The following is a 14,915-nucleotide window of genomic DNA, read 5'->3' on the forward strand; positions in this document are numbered from 1 at the left end:
GGGTGGAGGGGGAATAAGGTCCCATTGTCCTCAGTACATCCTTTCTTTTGACATCTCTTCTTACACGGATGAACAAGAGTCTCGATGTCTCAGCATGTTCAGACCAATTTGAGACTGAGTGTCGCGGAATTGGAATACTGAGCAATTCCTTTCCAAGCAGTCATTTCTGAAGAAGGGTCTCGACCCGAAATGTTGCCTATTTCCTTCGCTCCATAGATGCTGCCGCACCCGCTGAGTTCTCCAGCATTTTTGTCTACAATAACTTCAGGGACTTTTGTGTGGGATCGTCAAGCGTTCTGAGTGCCACCAATTGCACTTGAAACTTCGGGGAAATCAGTGCAACAACATTTTTAGGTTTATCACTTGCCTTCATTGTTTCAGCAAATAAGACAAAGTCTATAGGTCGGAGGTAGGGTGCGGTGGGGGGAAGGGGGTGGAGCAATGGAACATTAGGTAAATGGAATTTTCAATGAATAGTTGGCGACAGCGATACTCAGGTGCTTTTGCAAATTCGCATTAGCAAGAGTCACAGAGTCATACAGCATGGCTTAGAAGGGCGGCACGGTGGCGAAGCGGTAGAGTTGCAGCTTACAGCGCCAGAGACTCGGGTTCGATCCTGACTACAGGTGCCGTCTGTACGGAGTTTGTTCGTTCACCCTGTGACCACGCCTGTTTTCTCCAGCTGCTCCGGTTTCCTCCCACACTCCAAAGACGTGCAGGCTTGTAGTTTAATTGTCCTCTGTAAATTGCCACTAGTGTGCGGGGTGGAACTAGTGTACGGGGTGATCGCTGGTCGGCGCGGACTCGGTGGGCCAAAGTGTCTGTTTTCACGCTGTATCTCTAAACTAAACTAAACCATGGATCGCTGTTACTCAGCTTGCTCAGGATGAACCTTGAACATGGTTGGTTCAATGGTTCTTTTTGCCTATATTGCACATGCGGGCACCGCCATGTTATGGCGCATTATTCAAAGTCCAAAGTCTGGTCGGCCCGCGGGCTCGATGTACTAGAGCAGTTCCCGCGAACCGACGTCCCTCTCCTCGCCTCTCCGCGCCCGGCCATCTGTGTGTCCCGGGGGTGGCGCCTGCTAATGCCGACCTTGAAGGCGATGGAGGCAATTCCCCGACTCACCCTCCTACTGGTCCTTGGTCCTCGCGGCCGACGTCTCTGGTTCCGTCGACCGGTGAAGCTTCGTATGGGCACCGCCATCTCAGCACCTGTACATTATCTTCCCGCGCATTATTTTCTTGACGTTTGCAAATCCGCGGCCCACAATCGGGCGAGCAATCATCTCAACCTCGAAGGTAGTGTGTGTGTGTGTGTGTGTGTGTGTGTGTGTGTGTGCGGCAGGCAAGAATGCTGCATGATCACCATTACAATTCTAATTACACTTGGTCTTAAGTTAAGGCAAGGGCTGGCAAGCCACTCTGATTATTGAGTGCACAAATTAAATGGATTGACCTTCCTTAAATCTAACACAACCGCGGGAGTCTAATTAGTCTTCGTTTTAAAGCTTACCGCTCTATAACGTGTAGTATCATTAAAATTAGAATTTAGCTATGAGGCACCATACTTTATATAGAGTATCATCCCAAATGCTCCCACAAGTCAACGATTCACAGGAGCCCATTCGGACCTACCACATGTTGAGGTATTTCATTTAGGATTAGAATTCTGCTGCGAAATTGTGCTGCACATATTTTTATTGCTTGGGTTACATCATTAAGACAATAACAGTCTCCACACGAGAGCTTTGATTCTCATTATGCCTCACTATTAATCTTTAGTGGCCACTATAATACCATCGCAATCTGTTAGCAGGGAGGAATCTTTGCTGCTTTTACTTCTTGTTCAGTTATCAAATGTTTGCCTTGCATTATTTTGATCATTGCCAGTAAGGTTAAGTTATCTTAAAATAGCATTTTAAAGTTTACTCAAATAATTTATGATATTTGCGTTTTTTATGTTGCATTCTGAAAATAGCAAAGAAGTCGGACAATATGTGTGCATTGTGGTAGATGCACACATATAGACGCAGTGATCTTACAAATGGTGGCACATCCCACAAAGGAACACCCTTTAGTTCTTATTTCATGTGATAGCAGAATGAGGCCATTCGGCCCATCAAGTCTATGCCATTCAATCATGGCTGATCTATCTCTCCCTCCTAACCCCATTCTCCCGCCTTCTCCCCATAACCCCTGATGCCCGTACTAATCTAAAATCTATCTGTCTCTGTCTTAAAAATATCCATTGAGTGGGCTCCACAGCCTTCTGTGGCAATGAATTCCACAGATTCACCACCCTCTGACTAAAGAAATTCCTCCACATCTCCTTCCCAAAGGAACGTCCTTTAATTCTGAGGCTATGACCTCTGGTGTTCCCGATGTTGGGGGAGTCCAGAACCAGGGGCCGCAGTTTGAGAATAAGGAGTAAGCCATTTAGAACAGAGACAAGGAAACACTTTTTCTTAAAGAGAGTGGTGAGTCTGTGGAATTCTCTGCCTCAGAGGGCGGTGGAGGCAGGTTCTCTGGATGCTTTCAAGAGAGAGCTAGATAGGGCTCTTAAAAGTAGCGGAGTCAGGGGATATGGGGAGAAGGCAGGAACGGGGTACTGATTGGGGATGATCAGCCATGATCACATTGAATGGTGGTGCTGGCTCGAAGGGCCGAATGGCCTGCACCTATTGTCTATTGTCTATTGGTCCTAGACTCTGCCACTAGTGGAAACATCCTCTCCACATACACTCTATCCAGGTATTTACTCTAGACTTTAGAGATACGGTGGGCAAACAGGCCTTTCGGACAAACCAAGTCTGCACCGACCAATGATCATCCCGTACACTGGCACGGTCCCACACACTAGGGACAATTGAAAATTTCACAGAAGCCAATTAACCTACAAACCCGCACGTCTTTGGAGTGTGGGAGGAACCCGGAGCACCCGGAGAAAACCCACGCACAGTCACGGGGAGAACGTACAAACTCCGTACAGACGGCACCCACGGGTCAGGATCGAATCCACGTCTCTGGTGCCGCAATGCAGCAACTGCGCCACCGGGCCGCCCTGTACACAGCAGCCAATCTGCGGGGAAAAAACAGCAATTCAATAATAAATAAATAATATTCCCTTCAGTGATTTAGATTGATGGCAAGATATTATTTGCAGGAAACCACTCACCTGCACATCTTTCAACGCTGCCGTGCGATTTGTCTCATTCGCCTTTGAGGTTCTTTTAATGGATGTTCCAATTGTAACATCTACCACACTGGATTGCCAGCTTAATTTTTGTTTTGATTCAAGTCTCCAGGGTTGGACTTAAACTTGAACTCTGATAAATGAAACATGCCTGGTACCTGCAAGCAACAAATGAAAGGAAAATAATAGAACTATAGGGAGAGAGACGGAGGGAAGATACAATCGAAAGCAAATTTACAAAGTAATCTCTGTGTGTGTTTATTTTACCCAAAGGCTAATATTAAAATAATAAAACTATCTCAGACATGGTAGAAGTCCCAGTACTGTAATAGTGGGGATAGCTTTGTGTGAGCTGACATCTCTTCAACTGGTTCGTCTTAGGAATGCATAGTTGTTCAGGTCCTCCCAAGGGCGATAGATCTCCAAGATTTATAGAGTCATAGAGTTGTATAACACAGAAACACCTTCTTCAATCCAACGAGTTCAGGCTGACCAGGTTCGATAACTAAGCTCACCCCATTGCCTGCCTGTGGGCCCATATCTCTCTGAATCTTTCCTACCCACATACCCGTGCTAAAGTCTCAAAAGGGCAGCCGGCATCATCAAGGATCCACAGCGTGGCTCTCCTGCCACCGGGAAGAATAGGGAAGTAGAGGAGCCTGTTCCTTGTCGAAAACAAAGATCTGCAGATGCTGGTTAATACACAAAAGAACACAAAGTGCTGGAGTAACTCAGCGGGTCAGACAGCATCAGACAGCGGGTCAGACTGCATCAGTACAGGGATAGGTGACGTTTCAGGTCATGCCCCTTCTTCATACCGGAAGCGTCACCTATCCATGTTCTCCAGTGATGCTGCCTGACCCGTTGAGTTACTCCAGCACTTTGTGTCCTTTTGTGTGCAGTTCCATGGTTTATGTTCTATGTTCTCCTTCATGAGCCAATTCTGGACCATTGTCAGGTTTGTCATCTGAATTGGATCGAATTGAATTGAATTGAATTGGATTGAATTGGCTCGAATTTAATTGAATTGGATCAAAAAATTGAATTGAATTGAACACTTTATTGTCCCACGTGACAAGTCACAGTGAAATTCTTTGCCTACATCCCCAATGTATGCAAATAGTCACCACGTAAAGGGAACAGACAAAGTTACAAAGTATCCCGCATCAGGTCCTCCTTTGTTCTTGCCCACTCCCCCTCTGTTCTCCCCCCTCCCCCCTCTCTCGGCAGTCCCCCAATGCCGGGTCCTCCTTTATTCTTCCCCTTCCCCTCCTAGGCTCCGTTTGACGTAGGCTCCACTGCGTCCCATTCCCGTCCAGCTTTCCGACGGAGCGGATCGCCTATCAGCCGAGCCCTCTTCCGGTTCCGGGTGGCACCAAGACAGAACAGGGTAAAAGGCCTCCAGCCACGTTCCCGGCCCACAGCCGTGGCCCGACGGGAGACCTCTCATCTCACGACCCAGACCACCACGGACATTCTCCATCATGGCCCTGTGTGGGCTTTCACTTTAAAGCAGGCACCGGGCTATCCAACACTATAGAAAATAGACACAAAATGCTGGAGTAACTCAGCAGGACAGGCAGCATCTCTAGAGAGAAGGAATGGGTGGCGCTTCGGGTCGAGAACCAAGAAATATCAACTGGTGCACGGCATGGTAAAAAGATGAATACAAAGGATGCTGCCTGTCCCGCTGAGTTACTCCAGCCTTTTGTGTCTATCTTCGGTTTAAACCAGCATTTGCAGTTCCTTCGTACACATGGCAAAAGGATACCTGGGTTGCCAATTCCCTCCGCACGTGATGCCTCACTCGCTGACTTCCTCCAGCAGATTTTTGCTCACTATTTATAGAACATAGTATTCAGCCCACAACAACCGCGCCGATAATGACATAGTGCGGAGTTTGTACGTTCTCCCTGCGACCGCGTGGGTTTTCTCCGGCTGTTCCCGTTTCCTCCCACATTTCGAAGACGTGCAGGTTTGCAGGTTGATTGGCCTGGGGTAAAAATTGCCCCTGATGTGTAGGGAGCAGATGAGAAGGTGGGATAACATAGAACTAGTGTGAATGCGTCGGCATGGACTCAGTTCCCACACTGTATCTCTCAAACTAACAGAAGACTAAAATTTGTATAGAGTAGAGCAGTAACCTACTGTTTGTAATCTTGTGTTCTGTGCAACATAACCTGTTAGATTTAGCTGATTGGGCTAACGGAATCAAGGGATATAGGGAGAAAGCAGGAATGGGGCACTGATTTTGGATGATCGGCAGAATGGCCTACTCCTGCACCTATTCTCTATGTTTCTATGTAAGACAGTCACAGTGGCTCAGTGGTAGAGTCGCTGCCTTACAGCGAATGCAGCGCCAGAAACCCGGGTTCGATCCCGACTACGTGTGCTGTTTGTACGGAGTTTGTACGTTCTCCCCGTGACCTGCGTGGGTTTTCTCCGAGATCTTCGGTTTCCTCCCACACTCCAAAGACGTACAGGTTTGCAGGTTAATTGGCATAGTACGAATGTAAAATGATCCCTGGTGTGTGTATGATAGCGTTAGTGAGCGCCGATCGCTGGGCGGTGAGGACTCGGTGGGCTGAAGGGCCTGTCTCTGTGCTGTATCTCTAAAACAAAACTAAACAAATGCAAATGTATATACGTCCGATGATATACAAGAAGGTGAGACGGGGATTGTACAGGTTTGTAGGTTAGGTGGCTTCGTAAATGTTTTCTCCAAGGTCTTCGGTTTCCTCCCACACTCCAAAGACGTGCAGGTTTGCAGGTTAATTGGCTGGGTACAAATGTAAAATGATCCCTAGTGGGTGTAGGGTAGTGTTAATGTGCGGGGATCGCTGGTCGGCACGGACCCGGTGGGCTGAATGGCCTGTTTCCGCGCTGTATCTCTAAACTATGTTTCTATGAAATCCTGTCCCAGTTATAATTCGGCTTCTGAACTCTTACCTTGCAGTAGATTTTGATTCAAGAGAGTTTAGTGTCATGTGTCCCTGATAGGACAATGAAATTCCATGCCCAATCCATACCACCCATGCTAGAGCATGCACAACAACAGACTCAAGCCTGCATTCGATTCCGAGTTCGGCCTCAACAAGAGATGACCAGGCAGGGAGACAAAATATTTCAAGGATATTCTCAATTTCTCTTGTGAAAACATTTAATATCCTCGCCAATTCACGGGGCTAGCCGCCTGGCACGTCTATCAACCAGATTACAAAGGAGCATTGAGACTGGCACTGAAGCCTCTTGGCCAGAGGCACATTGGATGAGAATGACAGGATGAACTCACTACTTATAAGGATACCCAACCTATCAAGTACCATCTGCCTCCACTTGTCGTGGAGTCTGCGGGCTCCCTCTTTGGCCACATCAACCACCGCAGAAGCCACAGAACAGAAGTGGAATCAAATCACCTATGTGAGTGCCGATAAAGGGTTACTGAGAAGAGACACACCAGTCTGAAGAAGGGTCTCGACCCAAAACGTCACCCATTCCTTCTCTCCAGAGATGTTGCCTGTCCCGCTGAGTTACTCCAGCTTTTTGTGTCTATCTTCGGTTTAAACCAGCATCTGCAGTTCCTTCCTACACCAGTCTAATCTGTTCAATAGATCATATCCTCATTGAGAATGTGGCATTGTGATCTCCAGCAGGGTATCTGAAGATATCTGAAAACATATAAGATTATTAAGGGTTTGGACACGCTAGAGGCAGGAAACATGTTCCCAATGATGGAAGAGACCAGAACCAGGGGCCACAGTTTAAGAATAAGGGGTAAGCTATTTATAATGAAGATGAGGAAAAACTTTATCACATAGAGAGTTAGATAGAGATCTTAAAGATAGCGGAGTCAGGGGATATATGGGATAAGGCAGGAACAGGGTACTGATTGTGGATGATCAGCCATGATCACATTGAATGGCGGTGCTGGTTCGAAGGGCCAAATGGCCTACTCCTGCACCTATTGTCTATTGATATGGCATACCATGGGCCGCAGACAGTGGAAAACACGGCAAGGACGCGGCCTGTAGGGGGAGCCACCGAGCCCACCGGGGCCACACGATTTGAATCTGAGGAGTCGGAATGGGCGGCACATCGGTAGAATTTCCGCCGCACAGCGTCAGAGACCCGGGTTCGATCCTGACCACGGGTCCTGTCTGTATGGAGTTTATACGTTCTCCCCATTACTGCGTGGATTTTCTCCGGCAGCTCAATTTTGCTCCCACGTCCCAAAGACGTACAGGTTTGTAGGTTAATTGGCTTCAGTAAAAAATTTTATTGTCCCCAGTGCATGGGATAGTGCTGGTGTATGCGGGGATCGCTGGTCGGCGCGGACTCGGTGGGCCGAAGGGCCTGTTTGCGTGCTCCATCTCTAAAGTCTCTCTGGATGCTTTCAAGAGAGAGCTAGACAGAGCTCTTAAAATCAGTAGAGACAAGGGATATGGGGAGAAAGCAGGAACGGGGTACTGATCGTGGATGATCAGCCATGATCACATTGAATGGCGGTGCTGGCTCGAGGGGCTGAATGCATCCATTGCCTATTGTCTATTGTCTATAAGTGTAAAGACCAATTAACCTACAAACCCACACGAAGTTGGGATATGGGAAGAAACCGGAGCACCCCGAAGGAAACCCACACAGTCACGGGGAGAACGTGCAAACTCCGCACCGACAGCATCCATGGTCAGGATCGAACCCGGGTCTCTGATGCTGTGAGGCAGCAACTCTACCACACTGCCACCGTGCCACCCAAAACCCAGTTAATCCAGCACAGGTGGGACACTAACATCAAATACTCGGCATTCATGTAGCACAGATAATAATTTACCATTTTTATCATGACCTTTACCTCCGCCTGAATATTTCATGCAGCAGCTTCAGATTTAAGAGAAAACAAACAAGCAATTGGATGACATTATTTTATTCAACAGCTATCACCGTACAACGAAGGAAAGGGATGGATTTTTCAGAGTTTAATATTCTCTGAAACTATCGACAATCTTATTTACTTTCATCCATAATTCAAGTGCTGTGGCCGAGCATTTAAATTATGAATGGGAAATTTGAAATGCGTGCTGCTGCTGTGATCCTTATTTATTTACATCTATAATTCAAATTGCTGGCAAAACTTCTACATTATAAATGGAAACAAATAAAGAATGCAGTACTTACGGCCCCTTTAAACTTGTGAGGTTGAAAGGGTACAAGCGCGTAATTGTTTGATCCCAAAGATGTGAAGGTAAATAGACAATAGACAACAGGTGCAGGTGTAGGTCATTCGCACCTTCGAGCCAGCACCGCTACTCAATGTGATCATGGCTGATCATCCACAATCAGTATCCCGTTCCTGCCTTCTCCCCATATCCCCTGACTCTGCTGTCTTTAAGAGCCCTGTCGAGCTCTCTAAGCTGGTCCCATTTTCCTGCATTTGGCCCATATCCCTCTAAACCTCTATCCGTGTACCTGTCAAGTGTCCTTTAAATGCTGTTCTACTTCCTGGCCCATATCCTTGCAAAGTTTCCTATCCATGTACCTGTCCAAGTGGATTCTAAATGCTGTTACAGTACCTGCCTCATCTATGTCCTCCAGCAGCTCGTTCTATACACCCACCATCCTCTGGGAAAGAAATTGCCCTTGGGCTCCTATTAAATCTTGCTCCTCTTATCATAACCTATGTTATCTGGTGATTGTTTTAGGCTTTAAAATAATCTGTGTGTTAAGATGAACAGAATAATCTCATTTATTGGTTGTGGAAATTTGCTGGGTACTAAATCCGTCAGATACTCAGAATGGAAGCAAGTAAGCCTTGTTTCATTCACTTTGTGTGACAACATTGTCTAAGATAAACACAAAAAGCTGGAGTAACTCAGAGGCTCAGGCAGCATCTCCGGAGAAAAGGAATAGGAGACGTTTCGGGTCGAGACCCTTTTCCAGATTTTTTAATCTAATTTTTTTTCTAATTTCGTTTAGTTTAGTTTACAGACACAGGCCCTTCGGCCCACCGAGTCCGCACCGACCAGCGATCTCCGCACACTAACACTAGTCCTACACACACTAGGGACAATTTACATTCGTACCAAGTCAATTAACCTGCAAACCTGTACGTCTTTGGAGTGTGGGAGGAAACCGGAGATCTCGGGGAAAACCCACGCAGGTCACGGGGAGAACGCACAAACTCCGTACCGAAAAGTACCCGTAGCCAGGATCGAACCTGGGTTTCTGGTGCTGAAAGCAGTAGTCGCACCGCTGCGCCACCGTGCCGCTAAATCTTTGTCTAATCTCTGTGGCAAAGGTAGAAGATATATGAGAGTCACACTTCCGCAGAAAATACATTTGAAATTATTTTGCTTCATTGGACAGAGAAGAAATTGCTAAAAGAATATCTGAATTTTAATTGAGCTTGTTAATCAATAAATAATTTTAGACAAAATATTTGTTTTAGAAAGCCAATCATATTAAAAATGTGCATGCTAAGCTATAAATACCACAAAATTCAATTGAAAATTGTTATTTTCTTTCCGAGTCAGGCAATTGAAAATTGATTTGTTTGTCTCGGTAGTGTAATGTGATAATGGTCATTTGCATTGTATTTTCTACGATGAGTCAACCTTTCAACAAGGTGAGGGGGCCACGGGTTGACCCTATTCCCGGTGAAGCATTTCTCCTTGCATAGTTTAATTTAGTTTAGAGATTCAGCGTGGAAACAGGCCCTTTCATCCCATCGGCTCCGTACCAACCAGCGATCCCCGCACATTAACACCATCCTACACCCACAAGGGACAATTTTTACATTTACCAATCCAATTAACCTACAAACCTGTACGTCTTTGGAGTGTGGGAGGAAACTGAAGATCTTGGAGAAAACCCACGCAGGTCACGAGGAGAACGTGCGAACTCCGTACAGACAGCACCCATAGTCGGGATCGAACCCGGGTCTCTGGCGCTGCATTCGCTGTAAGGCAGCAACTCTACCGCTGCGCCACCGAGCAGGCCACTACATTAGGGTAATTTGGATCACTTTGTGTAGGAAGGAACTGCAGATGTTGGTTTGAACCGAAGATAGACACAGAAAGCTTCACCAGTCTGAAGAAGGGTCTCAACCTGAAACGTCACCCATTCCTTCTCTCCAGAGATGCTGCCTCTCCCGCTGAGTTACTCCAACTTTTTGTGTCAATCTTTGGATCACTTAGTTCTGGGGAACTTGTCATTAAACAGTCCTGGAACAACGTGGGCTGATTTCTGTGATAAATTGCCTCAATTGAACTAATTCATAAGGTCATAAGTTCATAAGTGAAAGGAGCTGAATTAGGCCATTCGGCCCATCAAGTTTGCTCTGCCATTCAATCATGGTTGATCTATCTCTCCCCCCTACCCCATTCTCCTGCCTTCTCCCCATAGCCCCTGACACCTGTGCTAATCCAGAATCTGCCTTAAAAATATTCACTGACTTGGCCTCCACAGCCTTCTGTGGCAATGAGTTCCACAGATTCACCACCCTGTGAATTGTGTCGTCCGATCTCAAAGCTTAAAATTGATGTATAAGTAACGCAACAGAGTATTTTTAAAACAATTTGCCCTTAGAAAGTGATTGTTACTTATTACCATTTAATTGTCCACTCTAATTGGACTTTGAATCAGTATTTGAACCATGACACACAGTACTGGAGTAACTCTGTGGGTCAGGCAGCATCTCTGGAGAAGAATGATAAGGGGTACATGGATAGATAGACTCTGAAGAAGGGTCCCGACCTGAAACATCACCTATTATTTTCTCCAGAGATGCTGCCTGACCCGCTGTGTTACTCCAGCATTTTGTGTCTGTCTTCAGTGTAAACCTGCATCTGCAATTCCTTCCTACACATCCTTCATATTTTGTTCAGTTTGGTGGAGAGATACACCATGGAAACAGGCCCACCTTCGAGTCGCCGTGTCCATGCCGACCATTCATCATCCGTTCACAATAGTTCTATGTTATCCCACTCCCTACACGTTTGGGGCAATTTCAAAAAGGCCAATTAACTTACAAACCCGCACGTCTTTGGGATGTGGAAGGAAAACGGAGCACCCGGAGGAAACCCACGCGGTCACAGGGAGAACGTGCAAGCTCCACACAGACAGCACCCAAGGCCAAGATAGAATCTAGGTGTCCGGCCCTGGTGGGATAGCAGCCTCCAGCAGCTCGTACCATAGACCCACCACTCTTTGTGTAAAAAACTTGTTCCTCAGGTTCCGATTAAATATTTCCCCCCTCATCTTAAATCTATGCCCTTTGGTTCCCAATTCCCCCACTCTGGGCAAAAGACTGTGTGTTTAGAAACATAGAAACACAGAAGCATAGAAAAATAGGTGCAGGAGTAGACCATTCTGTCTGTAGAATGGTCTCGACCCAAAACGCCACCTATTCCTTTTCTCCAGAGATGCTGCCTGACCCACTGAGTGACTCCAGCATTTTGTGTCCCGCTCCCAATATTGGTGTTTTTTGGATTATTGGCTAACAATCGTTCCCGGAAAATGCCGAGTAATATGATTCATTCTCCGCTTTCAGGAAATTAGCATTACTTGCCACTTATCTGCCCATGTGGGAATATCAGATGTCATGCTTTTTGTGAAAGTCTTGAAGCTTTCCATTGCAGAATGAGAATTCAACACTAAATCTGGTAGAAACAGCAGACTCTGCGAAAAATATCCACAGCATAATGCATCTTGAGTTTCAGACTTCCAGTTCTCTTGCTGTTTAATCTATGACTCGGAATGAGTTCATTTCTTTGGACTTTAGACTTTAGAGATACAGTGAGGAAACAGGCCCTTCGGCCCACCAAATGCATACTGACCAGCGATCACCCCAGACACTAACACTATCGTACACACACTAGGGACAATATATGATTTTACCAAAGTCAATTAACCTATAATCCTGTGTAGGAAGGAACTGCAGATACTGGTTTACACCGAAGATAGACATGAAATGCTGGAGTAACTCAGCGGGACAGGCAGCATCACTGGATAGAAGGAATGGGTGTCGTTTCGGGTTGGGTCTGAAGAAGGGCCTCGACCCAAAGCGTCACCCATTCCTTCTCTCCAGAGTTGCTGCCAGTGTGATTTTGTGTCTATCTTCAACCTACAAGCCTGTACGTCTTTTGCGTGGGAGGAGACTGGAGCACCCAGAGTAAACCCACGTTTCCACGTTTACATGGGGTGTGAGAGGTTGCAGCCCCTTTTCGAGTATCTGAAGGGTCTGCTACTCAAGTTTTGGCTACACTTTAATAATAATAATAATGGATGGGATTTATATAGCGCCTTTCTAATACTCAAGGCGCTTTACATCACATTATTCATTCACTCCTCAGTCACACTCGGTGGTGGTAAGCTACTTCTGTAGCCACAGCTGCCCTGGGGCAGACTGACGGAAGCGTGGCTGCCAATCTGCGCCTACGGCCCCTCCGACCACCACCAATCACTCACACACATTCACACACATTCACACACAGGCAAAGGTGGGTGAAGTGTCTTGCCCAAGGACACAACGTAGTCCAACGCTATTGATTTATGGGCACCCGGTACAGAGGGGGGAGGGTCGGGAGGGAGGAGGGGGTCTCCCTGTCGGTCTGCTCCTGGATGGCCATTCGCGGGTCCAGGCAGCGGGCAGTCGACGGCCGCACAGCGGTCGGCTGCCTGCCCCTTTTCCGGGGTTACGTCCGTGCCCGCGTGTCCCTGGAGAGGGAACAGGCAGTGTCCACGGGGACTCTGGAGGTCTTCTGTGAACGCTGGTCACCGCAGGAGGTCGAATGTATTATTGATAAAAATGTTAATATTTTAATTTGATAACTTTGTTTGTAAAATGCCAATATAGGCATTCTTTGATCGTGTTATTAATTTGTATTTTTGTTTGTTCTGAATAAAATCATTTTGTATGAAAAAAAGTTTAAAAAACCCACGTGGTCCCAGGGAGAATGTACAGGTGCGCCAGAGACCCGGGTTCGATGCTGACTACAGGTGCTGCCTGTACGGGGTTTGCGCGTTCTCCCCGTGACCACGTGGGTTTTCTCCAGGAGCTCCGATTTCCTTCCACACTCCATGGACGTGCAGGTTTGTAGGTTAATTGGCCTGGTAAAATTGTAACTTGTCTCTAGTGTGTGTAGGATAGTGCGAGTATAAGGGGTGATCGTTGGTCGGCATGGACCTCCGCGCTGTATCTCTGAAAGTCTATAAAGTGTGCGAGGTCTGTTCCTGTGCTGTATCGTTCTATGTTCCATGTTCTATATTCTTAAACATATTTTGTTGGTAGCTGGAAATGCACTCATTGATTACACTGCTCTGAAATAAATTGCCTAAAAGAAAGGTTTGATGGGTCAGCACAACACAAGGCTTATTCGCTGATAAGTGGTTTCTGGGAATCCATCCACATAGAGCAGAAGCATTGCGACACATCTTTTCTCAGAGCCCAAGTTGATCGTAAGCCAGGAAAGACAGAATGTGCAGTGAGGTGAAATCTAGAGAAAATGTGTTGGATGGAAGTGCAGATGTTGGTTTACACCTGTAATCAGGATCAGTCCCGAGTCTCTGGCGCTGTAAGCCATGGCTGTGCCACTGAGCTGCCCTAATAACGATGCCCTGACCATTGTAATCTGTACCATCGAACCCAACCCCAGTCAACTGTGGTTGCAGACAAAATGTGTTGGATGGACCCGCAGATGCTGGAAGATGGATACAATGTGCTGGAGTAACTCAGCGGGACGGGCAGCATCTCTGGAGAGAAGGGTTGGGGGATGCTTCGGCTCAAGACTCTTCTTCAGACTGAGCGTCAGGGGGAGAGGGAGACACGGAGATATGGAAGGGTCGGGTGTGAAAACACAGATCAAAGGGGACGGTGATCCAGGAAATGCAGAACGGTACATTGTTAGCTGAGGGGAAGGTGACAGCAGGGCATGCGATCAGTAATATTAAATCAGGTGGACAATGAAACTAGTCGGAGAAGTAGGAAGGGGGAGGGGACGGAGAGAGAGGGAAAGTTAAAGTTATTTTCTTGAAGTCAGAGAAATCAATATTTATACCGCTGGTTGTAAGCTGCCCAAGTGAAATATGAAATGCTGTTCCTCCAATTTGCGTTTAGCCTCACTCTGAGCTGTGGCTTTGATTTCACGAGCATGAGGCAGGATTTTGGAATTTGGATGAACTGTTTGAATCTTTTGGTTTGGAAACATAGAAAATAGGTGTAGGAGTAGGCCATTCGGCCCTTCGAGCCAGCCATGCCATTCAATATGATCATGGCTGATCATCCAAAATCAGTAGTCCGTGCCTAAGAGCTAACTCTAACTCTCGCTTGAATATACATCTTAAACTGCAGGTACAGACTTATACTGCTGGGAGGTCATGTTGTATCAGACGTGGTGAAGCCACAATTAGTCTACATTCAGAGTACATGAAAGGACCTCTAGCCTGATGAAGGGACGAGATCCGAAACACCGCTTCCTGCTTTTGTTCCACAGATGCTGCCTGACCCACTGAGTGACTCCAGCATTTGCTGTCTATCTTCGATGTAAACCAGCATCTGCAGTTCAGTCTTACGCATTTCGAGTGCTGTGTGCAGTTTTGTTCACCATGTTATAGGAAAGATGTTGTAAGGACTCGAAAGATATAGGAAATATATAGGAAAGGTGGAGAGATGTTGCAAGGACTCGAGTGTCTGAGCTACAGGGAGGGTTCTACAGGATTCTATT

Source organism: Amblyraja radiata, chromosome 12 (genome assembly GCF_010909765.2).
Source record: "Amblyraja radiata isolate CabotCenter1 chromosome 12, sAmbRad1.1.pri, whole genome shotgun sequence".
In the NCBI taxonomy this organism is placed as follows: Eukaryota; Metazoa; Chordata; class Chondrichthyes; order Rajiformes; family Rajidae; genus Amblyraja; species Amblyraja radiata.